Below are 12,851 nucleotides of genomic sequence, written 5' to 3' on the forward strand. Positions count from 1 at the left end.
CTCTATGACACCTCACATGACACCTACACCCCCACCTGACATCCACACTCTCACCTGACACACCTCACCTGACACCCACACCTTCACCTGACACCCCACACCTGCCACACTCACCTGACACCCTCACCTGACACCCCTCACCTTATACGCCTCACCTGACACCCACACCCTCACCTGAGACGCCTCACCTGACACCCCTTACCTGAGACGCCTCACCTGACACCCCTTAACACCAGCGTGGGACCCAATTATCAAAGGTTTCTTCCGACGATGAAAATTTTTCCTCCTAACTCACTGAGGTGTGAGGACGCATTGGCCCAGGTCGCTTAAGATACAATACGTAGACAGCGGCTTTAAAATTGAGTCGGAATTACACAGAGACTCTACCTACCGTGAACTGCCCGACTCTTTTGGACATCCGGGACCTGGTTACTTCTTCGTGTTCATTACTGCGCTTCAACAACTAGGGTCTTTAACTAGTGAATCAATTGCAATTATAAGAAATAACTCTATAGTGATCTTATCCAATTGTGGTTGAGTATGTGATCATCAAATTATTCACGGGGTTGTTTTTATTCATTATCGTTATACAAGAGGCAAAAGACGACTCTCAGACCACCACAAAAAATATCCTGGTGACCGGTCATAAGACTCACCTGTTAACTATATTATCTATTGATCTTTCGTCTTCAACGCACCTGTGAGTCATATTATCAATTCGGAAAAGAGGATAGGCTGTTCAGTTGACGTCATGGTAAATATGGGGATAATGGACACAGTTTTAAGGCGGAAACATCGATGCGAAAATGAAAACTTAATCTCATTAATTATTCATGCGACGCATAAATGCCCATGTTGGAGCCATAATGACGTCAGTATAGAATTTATGCCATAAATAATTTATTTCAGCAGTATTGTAGTAGGAAGGTTTATTTTTTCAGCGTTTCCAGGCAGGGTTATTCGCGAATTGGAAATGGTGGAGGAATGTGGCAACGGTAGTACTGTTTTGGCGGACAGGGCAAACCAAAGGCGTGATTGGCTGGTCCGGATGTGACGTTAGTAGCTGGTCCAGGAATGACGTGAGTGGCTGGTCCAGATTATGACGTCAGTGGCTAGTCCATGTGTGAGGTGATTAGTTGGTCCGGATGTGACGTGAATGGTTGGTCCATGTGTGACGTAATGGATGTAAACAAAAAATAGCGGAAGCAGGGTGTGGCAAGGCGTGTGTCCCTCGGTGTTTCTCACGTGTTAACTCACTCACCACACCACTTGAGAGCTGCACGGTCTTCCTCCTCCCCCTCTTCCTCCTCCCCCTCCTCCTCCTCCTCCAATCATCTTCTTCCCTTCTCGTCCTCCTCCTCTACTCATCTTCTTCCTTTCTTCCTCTCCCTTCTTTACTCATCTTCTTCCTTTCTCCCCATCCCCCTTTCCCTTCCATATCACTTCCCCCCTCCCACTCCCAAATCCTCCTCACCCTCCACTCACCCACCTTCCCTCCTCCACTCACCCACCCTCACTCTTCCTCCTCCTTTACCATCAGAGCGTCTTCCTCTTTCATTTCCCGGTGCACATTACCACACAACTCAGGAGGAAGCCGCCCCTCTCCCCCCCTACCCTCCCAGCTGTTCCTCTCCCCTTCCCTACCTCCCCCACCTTCAGGAGACTCCACGAACCCTTGGACGTTCCCCACCACAAGAATGACTCGATATTTCACTTGGTTCTTAGTTCTCGAGTCCATCCCCATTCCTCCCCCCCCTCCCACCTAGCCTTCTCCCCAGACCTCCCCTCCCACCTAGCCTTCTCCCCAGACCTCCCCTTCCCACAAGCCCTCCCCCAGCCCTTCTCTTGCCCCCCGGGGTCTTACAAACTTCAAGAGGGTTGCCTGATGGGGGAAGTTGCCTGATATCTTCCTATTTTTTTGAAAAAGGAGAGGGAAGGGGGGGGGGGCAGGGGAAAGGGTTTGGGAGGGTGAAAGAGGTTGGGAAGGGGTTGAAGGACAGTGGAAGAGGTTTGGAATGCTTAAGAGGGGAATTTAAAAGAAGGGGTTGGAAGGGTAAAGGTCCATTGGGTGTTTATTCAAGTTATCGTGTGGAAAACTCATGGACGGACGGACATTAAAAGGGTAGAGACTGCTGTTTGATGACCACGTGTGTGTGTGTGTGTGTGTGTGTACAACTGTTGTTGTTGAAACAGTTTATTTAGCCAGAAAAATACAGAAACAGAGTGGATAATAATAACAATATTAACATGACTGAGCCACTTGAGAACCTGAGCTTTCTTTGAGGCACCTGATATATACTATACATTTATCTCAAGGAAGTATTATGTAACATTTAGTATCATCTAGAATAGTACAATACCATGGTAGTAATAAGTACATCTCATAGTGTTACCACAGGTGCTCGTAACTGATTCTAATGTCTCGCTTTTTGATTACCCTCTCTCTCTCTTTCCTAAATATCACATCTGTCCCTTTAAAACATCTCATCTCTCCCTTACCAAAGCATCTCCCCCTCCAAAACATAGCATCTCCCCCTCCAAAACATAGCATCTCCCCCTCCAAAACATAGCATCTCCCCCTCCAAAACATAGCATCCCCCTACCCCCTACAAATATAAGCATCTCCTCTCACTTGGGTGACACTGTGGCCGGACTTCCAATAACATGGTAATATAATGAGAGGTATTATGAAGGTGGCCCCGCAGCCTATTGTGTAGAGAGAGAGAGAGAGAGAGAGAGAGAGAGAGAGAGAGAGAGAGAGAGAGAGACAGAGAGAGACAGAGACAGAGACAGAGAGAGAGAGAGAGAGAGAGAGACAGAGAGAGTAAACATCCCCGAAAAGGTCATTATGTAGGTCAGGAAGCTTTACACACACACACACACACACACACACACACACACACACTTGAGAGGGGGATTATTGTAACTCGGAAATAGACTAAGACAACAACCTCTTGAAGTAAGTAGAACAAGACCACAACCCGGAACTAAAGTAGGACAACACGTTAATATAACCTTATAGGAAATGATCAAGACGGACATACGGACACACCACCATGTCCTACACTCAGTTAAGGCTACGTGTCCTATTAAATGGACAAAGGGAGACCGACCCTCAGACACGCCAACCAGGGGGGGGGGGAGGCGCACGTGTTATGATATTTGACTTACATACAGTACATACATAAATATATTCATGCGTACACACATACATACATACATACATACATACATGCTGCGTATATACAGTAAATAGATTGTACATACACAGCTCAGAAATATTGCTTACACACACACACACACACACACACACACATGTACATACAGTATACAAACCACACAAATATAAAAAATAAAAACACACAAGTAAAAACACTAAAACGTCTTTATAAACAAAATCACCAACGCGTATGTAAATAAATACTCCCCAGTCAAACCAAAAAAAACAAACAGAACACCGAAGTCATTGACAAGCCATTCGAACAACGACACCATCTACTAACTCACACACAGCACAAGGAATCGAATCCCCTATAATCTAATGCAAAAATAATATCGTTAAGGAATTTATATTTTTGAATACCTAAAGTAAAAAAAAAAATAAAATAAAGAATATAATTTAATTTTTTGTAAGTAACTCAAAAGGAAGGTTGGGTTAAGTATAGGAAGGTAAAGTTAGAATAATCCGGGGTTAATCCAAGCGTCTTAGGCGAACGGCAACAAGCTTATGTTCACTACCAAGTACGGGCTGAGAGCAAGAATGGCCAGAGGGAAGAGGAAGAGGAGGAAGAGTTTGACAATTTTCTGGTCACTTGAATAAATTTTTCTTTGTGTTAAAATTGTTTGTATCATTTTCGGTGTCATCATCATCATCATCATCATCATCATCACCATCATCATCATCATCACCATCATCACCATCATCATCATCATCATCATCATCATCATCTTATTATTATTATTATTATTATTATTATTATTATTATTTCCTTCCTCCCCTTTCCATTTTATTATCACTAAGGTTTTACTGTACGTGAGGACGGAACACAGGCAGCGAGGGTCTCCACGTTACGACCTCCGGCGTGTTTACTGCACACTCAACATATCTCAACATGCAATAATTCCTTCTGCAACTTGCAACATCTATGACCCCTTCCAGATTTTCTCGTTAACTTGTAGCAGGGTCTTGACTCTCTGCAACTTGTTACTCCCTTGAATTTTTTCCTGTAAATTGCAATCTTTCTGGCAACATCCTGAAACTGTCTTCAAGGTTTAGCTACATATGCAACTCATTTTAGGTTCATTTTGCAACCTTGACTTTGTTTTTCCTCTCTGCAACTTGCAACTCTTCCTGGTTTTCTCTGCATCCTTCAGAAGCTCTGTTGCTCCAAGCAGCTTCCATGTATGTTTTCTGTGCAACCTGCAAGTTCTTGTAGCTCACTTATGCATCCTGCAGAACCTCTCTTACCCTTCTTAGCTTCTGAGTACAACTTTGCAATTTCATTTAGGTTATTTCTGCAACATGAGATTTCTTCTAGGGTCCCTCTGCATGTTGTAATTAATAATAGTATAGTATATTTATCCCTTAAGAAGCAGTCATGTCTATGGAACCCATTTTCACTTCTCATATCTATGCAACTTGCAACATTGTATATCTCCTCTCTGCATCCTTCCAAGCATTCTTACCCCTCCTAGCTTCTCCATGCAACATTGCAACTCTTTCTAAGGTCTCTCGGAAACATGCAATTTCCTCCAGTATATATCTGCACCATGCAAACCTCTCTCTGCAACCTGCAAACTCATGTAGCGTCTCTCTGCATGGAGCAAAACCCCCTCATTGCCCTCCCAGCTTCTCCGAGCAACATTTCAACAGCTGTATGACGCATGACAAAGTTTCTCCAGCAGACACAACTGTTATGGGTTATGTTAACTGGACAACTTAAGCTGCTGAGTGGAGCCCCGGTCACGACTCTCCCACAATGAGGGTCGTGAAGGTAATGGAAGGGAGTAGGAGGGTCGTGAGAGTAGTGGGAGGGAAGAATAAGGTCGTGAGGGTAGTGGGATGGCGAAGGAGGGTCGTTTCTTTCCATCTCTCTCTCTCTCTCTCTCTCTCTCTCTTTCCTTGTCTATTTATTTCTCTCTTTCTATGTCCTTTTTCCCATCGTTATTCTCTCGCTTTCCCTCTCATCTTTTTCATCTTTTAGTTTTCTCTTTCTGTCTGTCTGTCTGTCTGTCTGTCTGTCTGTCTATCTTTCTGTCTGGTTCTCTCTCTTTTTCACTATCTCTATCTCTCTTATGAGGCAGCCACTTAAGGCGGGAAGTCGTCAAAGCGGGAGATACGAACCCGAGGCCTCACATTCTCCCGGGAGCTTAACGTGTACCAGTGCCAGTGTGGGCAGAGGCGGGCGAACCTCCGTCTGGCGAAAACTTCCACCCCTCACTCCTCTCCACCCTAATCCCCCTCATCCATTCCCTTCCACCCCCATTCCCCCTCAACCCCATACCACTCCAACCCCACTCCGCCCTCTCAGCACCACTATTGGAAGATGTCAGAGAGAGAGAGAGAGAGAGAGGCACTTAAGCCATAGGAAACTCTTAAACGTGATTGTAATTTTAGATTGAAGGATAAAAGAAGAGAATTATACGAGGGGGAGAAGGATAAATGATGAGGAAGAAGAGGAGGTGATAAAGAGGAAGAAGAGGAGGCCAAAAAGAGGAAATAAAGAAGAGGGAAATGAGATAAAAGGAAGAAGAGGAGGGTGATGAAGAAGAGGAGGAGTTAAAGAGGAAGAAGAAGAGGAGGAGATAAAGGAGCCACCTAACAGTAAGAGGAAGAAAAGAAGAGGAAAAGAAAAAGATGAACAAGAAGAAGAACAAGAATAGACAAAGGCGGAGGAAGAAGATGTAAAGAAGATAACGAGATGATACAAAAAGAGGAGAAATAAATCAACTTCCAGAGGAAATAGAGAGAAGGAGAACAAAGGGAAGGAAGACGAAGAGAAGATGAAGAGGAGGAAGTAAGAGGAAGAGGAAAAAGAAGAAGAGAAGCAGGGGAATAGAACATGGTATGTGATAAGAGACTAACAAGAGACTAGGAAATGAGGTGGAAGGGAGAATGAAGAAAGACATGGGAAGGAATGGATAATTGGGAGGAGGAAGGAAAAAAAGGGGGAAGGAGGGAGCAAAGAAGGATCGATAGAAGAGAGAGAGAGAGAGAGAGAGAGAGAGAGAGAGAGGTGAAAGATGCAGAATCAGCAGTGTAGTAGGTGTGTGTGTGTGTGTGTGTGTGTGTGTGTGTGTGTGTGTACATAACAACAGCCCCTTGCTTCTGAGTCTGGCATGGAGAGGTCCTAAAACCTTGACTTATAATCTTCCCACGGTCGACAGTTTTTACCCAGGATATCAAATGGTCCCTTGAGAGTGTGGCTTGTTTCCTCTGAGGGGAGGCGGGGGGAGGAGGGAGGGAGGGAGGGGACGATGGAGGGAGAAGCCAAGGAGAGGGAGGAGGGAGGAGAGAGAGGGTAAAGGTGGGAAGGAGGAAGAGGGTGAGGTATGGGGGAAATAAGAAGAGGTAGAAGGAGGAGTGAGGGGTGGGGGAAGAGGTGGAGGGAGGTAGTAGGGGTTAGGAAGGAGTGGGAGGCTAGGATAAAGCGGAGGTGACAGGGGAGGAGGAGGGGGGTAAGGGAGTGAGAGAGGAAGGGAGGCAGGAGGAAGAGGGAGCGTGAAAAGGGGGTCTGGAGGAGGGTAGGAGGAATGGCTGGAGAGAGAGAGAGAGAGAGAGACATCCCACAGTATTAATATAAGCAACATCAATGGTTCCCTTTATAACGCAACATCAAAATTTATTAACTAAAATTTTTCCTCTAAAAAGATTTTGAGTTATATATTTTTTAATAATGACATTCCACCGTGTGGAAAAACTTTTTACAATATATATATACATACTGTATATAACAAACACGTAATACAAATTGTTTATACCACATCCCAATATACGGTATACACACTTTTATATATATATATATATATATATATATATATATATATATATATATATATATATATATATATATATATATATTTCTCAGTTCACAAATATATGCTATATCTAATAACGAATGTTTCTCAACCCAAGAAATACAATATATTTGTTTCTATTTTCTTAGCTATCATATATATTTCTATAACATTATTCTATATAACAGACGACCAAGAACCTTCCTCTCAAGGGCTGGTCAGTGATATGGGAGGAGAGGCAACAGGCTGCCCCGGCTGTTGTATTAGTACACGAAGCTAATAGTTCATGAGTACTTAACACTACCCCATAGCCCGTGAGTAAGTAGAACCATTAAAGGACACATCTGGTACAACACTTTATCCCTGATGGCAAGATAACCGATACATTAAGACTGTATTAACATTTTGTCCTAGTAACCAATTCAACTCCTAATTACAGAACTAAACAAACAATGTGCTGGAAATACTCTGTAACTCTCAAGGGGTCACAAAGATATCCACCAAAAAATCGGAAAGGTCATGTTTTTCAGAGCTTTTGACAATTTACAGCACAAAGACCTTCTTCTTTCACGAGGCGCAGTAAAGTTAGGAGGCAGACACGAGTGACAGATGGAGTGTAAGATATGGGTTTGTACTCCTCCTAGACGTAGAGAAGAGAGAGAGAGAGAGAGAGAGAGAGAGAGAGAGAGAGAGAGAGAGAGAGAGAGAGAGAGAGAGAGAGAGAGAGAGAGAGAGAGAAAGAGAGAAAGATGTGCAAGACGGACTCAGTATCGTGAGTGAAGACAAAGAGAAAGAGATCTATCTATCGATCTATCTATCTATCTATCTATCTATCTATCTATCTATCTATCTATCTATCTATTTATCCATTTGTTGTTTTCTCTCCTCCACAAGACTTCAAAGAGCTGTGAGATACTGATCCAAGAGAGAGAGACTTTCACAGGCCTTTTAAAACTATCTCTCATGAGGAACGAGAGACAAAAGGATAATAATAAAATGGAAAATTAGAAAATTGTGCAAATGAAACATATCAGAGATAACAAACGTCTCGAGATATCTCTTGACGTCTTGAAATATCTCCTGACGTCTTGAAATATCTCCTGACGTCTTGAGATAACTCCTGACGTCTTAAGATAACTCCTGACGTCTCGAGATATCTCTTCCTGACGTCTTGAGATAACTCCTGACGTCTCGAGATTTCTCCTGACGTCTTGAGATAACGCCTGACGTCTCGAGATAACTCCTGACGTCTCGAGATAACTCCTGACGTCTTGAGATAACTCCTGACGTCTTGAAATATCTCCTGACGTCTTGAGATAACTCCTGACGTCTTGAGATAACTCCTGATGTCTTGAAATATCTCCTGACGTCTCGAGATATCTCTTGACGTCTTGAAATATATCCTGACGTCTTAAAATATCTCCTGACGTCTTGAGATAACTCCTGACGTCTCAGATAACTCCTGACGTCTTGAAATACCTCCCTGACGTCTTGAGATAACCCCGACGTTCGGAAATATCTCCTGACGTCTTGTCATAACTCCTGACGTCTTGATATAACTCCTGACGTCTAGAAATATCTCCTGACGTCTTGAGATAACTCCTGACGTCTTGAGATAACTCCTGACGTCTTGAGATATCTCCTGACGTCTTGAGATATCTCCTGACGTCTTGAGATAACTCCTGACGTCTTGAGATAACTCCTGACGTCTTGAGATAACTCCTGACGTCTTGAGATAACTCCTGACGTCTTGAGATAACTCCTGACGTCTTGAGATAACTCCTGACGTCTTGAGATATCTCCTGACGTCTTGAGATATCTCCTGACGTCTTGAGATAACTCCTGACGTCTTGAAATATCTCCTGACGTCTTGAGATATATCCTGACGTCTTGAGATAACTCCTGACGTCTTGAGATATCTCCTGACGTCTTGAGATATATCCTGACGTCTTGAGATATCTCCTGACGTCTTGAAATAGCTCCTGACGTCTTGAGATAACTCCTGACGTCTCGAGATATCTCCTGACGTCTTGAGATAACTCCTGACGTCTTGAAATATCTCCTGACGTCTTGAGATATCTCCTGACGTCTTGAGATAACTCCTGACGTCTTGAGATATATCCTGACGTCTCGAGATAACTCCTGACGTCTTGAGATAACTCCTGACGTCTTGAAATATCTCCTGACGTCTTGAGATAACTCCTGACGTCTTGAGATAACTCCTGACGTCTTGAGATAACTCCTGACGTCTTGAGATAACTCCTGAAGTCTAAATTATTACATCCAATTCTGTTTTCGAAATCATATATCCAACGCGAAATTATCAAGTTAGGTTAAGTTAGGTTAGGTTAGGTTAGGTTAGGGTAAGGATAGGTATCAGTGTACTGTATATGTATCAGGAATGAACAACCATCAAGAGACACATGCTGGCTGTGTCCTCGTAGTGCTCTTTCACTTATTTGTGTAGTTTAAAGAGGATGCTCTGGCTGGCAACACACACACACGTACGTAACTGACACACATGCAAATGAATTTATATGTGATGGTAGACGCGCACACACACACACACATACACATATGATGGTAGACGCGCACACACACACACACATACACATATAAAAACGCACACACACACACACACACACACACACACACACACACACACACACACACACACACGCGTAACAATGGACCATTCTTGACCAGTTAATATTCAGGTGGAGGTGTTATTTCTTCAACTGAGTCCTTTAACTCGTCAGGTGACACGGAGATACCTGAGTTAACGCACCTGTAATGTTTTCCTCACTGTTTATTCCTTGGGTCCACCGATTCCTCGTGTAGCCAAATATAAGATAATACTTGGAAACAAAATTTATCTAGGTCTAATTTTTTTACACTAATGATCACACACACACACACACACACACACACACACACACACACACACACACACACACACACACACACACACACACACACACACACACACACACACACACACACACACACACACACATCAATAAGGTCATTGGTTGAATATTGACACACACACACACCTTTCTTGAGGATACATAATTAGAGATACTTGTCAAATGTCTTGAGGTGTGTGTGAGTATTGCAGTGTAGAGATGAAGGGAGGGAGGGAGGGAGGAGGGGGGAGGGTAGGGGAGGAGGGGGAGGAGGGAGGGAGGAGGGAGGGAGGGAGGGAGGAGGGGAGGAGGGGAATATGGGAAAGGACAGTGGAGTTAGTGGAGAGGAAAAAGGAAATAAGGATAGTGAAGGAGGATGGAGGGACTATGAAAGGAAGGAAGGAGAGAGAGAGAGAGAGAGAGAGAGAGAGAGAGAGAGAGAGAGAGAGAGAGAGAGAGAGAGAGTAGGAGAGAGAGAGAGAGAGAGAGAGAGAGAGAGAGAGAGGAGTTGTTGGTAAGAAACACAAATATTGGGCTACACATTTATGTGACCAATCTCCAGGGACCACATACACACACACACACACACACACACACACACACACACACACACACACACACACACACACACACACACACACACACACTATATCTTTCAATTCAGAAGAGATAAAGGAGTTCAGATAAAGATATTTTACACTACTCCTACTTATAATAATAATAACACCTGCTGGGCTGTGTAAGATGATCCTCAACATAACAGAGAATGGCTTGAAGGTAAATATTTACTTTCTTCACACACGGATGTCACACGATCTCTCTCTCTCTCTCTCTCTCTCTCTCTCTCTCTCTCTCTCTCTCTCTCTGAATGGGGATACTCATTAGTTGATAAAAAAAGCCATTATGAAGGTGTCTCACTTAACCTGGTCACAGAAACACATTTTATATAACTGAGCGTCACGTATACACCTGAGTTAATTGAAAAAGGGCCTTACAGGTATATACAAATACAGGTACAGATACAGATACAGGTACAGGTACAGGTACAGATACAGATACAGGTACAGGTACAGATACAGGTGCAGATACAAGTACAGATACAGGTACAGATACAGGTACAGGTACAGATACAGATACAGGTACAGGTACAGATACAGGTACAGGTACAGGTACAGATACAGGTACAGGTACAGATACAGGTACAGGTACAGGTACAGGTACAGACACAGGTACAGGTACAGACACAGGTACATAAATTACAGACTCATGTATGTAACTGACTCACTTAAGGTACGACACAAAGATAAACAGTGAAAATAAATGGCGTCGATTCTGCACTGAGACTCTACCCGAATATGACTCACGATCTTTTGAGAATCTCGACCCTGCCTTGTTATCATGATTCTGGGAGTATTATAAGAATCGTTCGTAAGATTAAACACAAGATGAATTAGATTACCTGAAGATTAGGCACCCGAGTTTAATTCACCTGATGATCAGTCACCTTAACCTAACCTAAACATAAACTAATCTAACCTGACCTAAAGCAAACCTAACATAAACTAACCAAACTTAACCTGACCTAACGCTAACATAACCTCACCTAACATAAACTAACCTAACCTAAACTAACCTAGCCTAACCTAACGCTAACCTAACCTAAAATAACCCAACCTAACCCCTCAGGTATTGTTAGGATATCTAATTATCATGTGAAACAAGGTGGGGTGGTTAATATTCAGGTGATCCGAAAAAAATATACCAAAACTGTCCTTAACAGGGATTAAGTGGCGCCTTAACCTAGATACGAAGGGCAGTGTCCTTAATACCTCCTTAACTGGCTATATACACGTAGTTAAGGGGGTCAGCCTCTGCAGGTATCTGAGGACTGCTGCAGGAGGAAGTCCAGCCAGCCAGGAGGAGCAGCTCGGGGCGACAGCAGACCTGCAGCAGTTACCCTCGGTAGCTCGTGGGTATATACGTGGCAGGAGGGAGGATACAGCAGAAGAACAGCAGCAACAGCAGGATAAACAAGACCAGTAGCAGCAAGAACAGCAGGAGTCCAAGCATCATCACCAGTAAACAACAGTAGCAGGAGGATAACTACAGCAGCAGTAATGAGAACGACTGCAGGAGAAACAATAGCACGAACCACAGCAGGAGTAGCAGTAGGAATAATACAGCAGCAGCACTACCACCGCCCCCAACAGGAGGAGAGGGGGAGGAGGAGGAGGAGGAGGAGGAGCCGGAGGAGGGGGTCGGGTCGGGCCGCGTGTGTGTGTGTGTGTGGTGATATAGACTTGGCTCGGCACAGCTGGTGAAGGTTCAGTGTAGCCCCACGCGCTCTGTGGGGCGGTTGTTCTGGTGAGCTTCCGCGACCCATTACTCCCTTCCCCCTCCCATCCTTCCCCTCTCGCGCGCGCCTCGACACCCAGCTCCGCGACCCGCCCACCAAAACCCATCCACGTGATAAAAACCAAGCAAAGAAAACAAAAACCTCAATCGTCCCCATCAAACCAAAACCCACGTGATTTACTCATAGAAAAACATAACAAAACCACCCCCCCCAAAAATATATATATATACAGTATATATATCTATAAGTTAACTAGAAATGTAACCCAATATAAACATAAGAAACTATTAATATTGTCAAGACTTACGTAATGTTGTTTTTATTTAATTTTGACGGTTTATGTTAAAAATAGAGAGAGAGACACAGAGGAGAAGAAAGAGACGGTATTATTTTCAAGACGTCGACGGCGAAAACAACTCGGTGGAAAACTGGACAGAGAACATACAAGGCAGAAGGTCTGGAATATCAACGAAGCGTTTGAGATTCTCTCTCTGTTCTCCCGCGGCGACAAAGACATCTGCTGTTGTGTAGAAGGGGGAGGACGAGGACGAGGAGGAGGAGGAAATCTT

General features: G+C 43.8%; 1 protein-coding gene across 1 annotated transcript in view; it reads left to right on the plus strand.

Annotated features, from left to right (window-relative positions):
- Positions 1 to 12,232: 12,232 nt before the first annotated feature.
- The window catches only part of LOC121854556 (lachesin-like), a 153,505-nt gene continuing 152,886 nt past the window's right edge, over positions 12,233 to 12,851 (plus strand). Inside the window, 1 exon segment of the mRNA XM_042349234.1 lies at positions 12,233 to 12,290. The gene's annotated coding sequence lies outside the window, so the exon portion shown is untranslated.

This window comes from Homarus americanus, unplaced genomic scaffold (genome assembly GCF_018991925.1).
Source record: "Homarus americanus isolate GMGI-L3 unplaced genomic scaffold, GMGI_Hamer_2.0 scaffold2548, whole genome shotgun sequence".
NCBI classification, from domain to species: Eukaryota; Metazoa; Arthropoda; class Malacostraca; order Decapoda; family Nephropidae; genus Homarus; species Homarus americanus.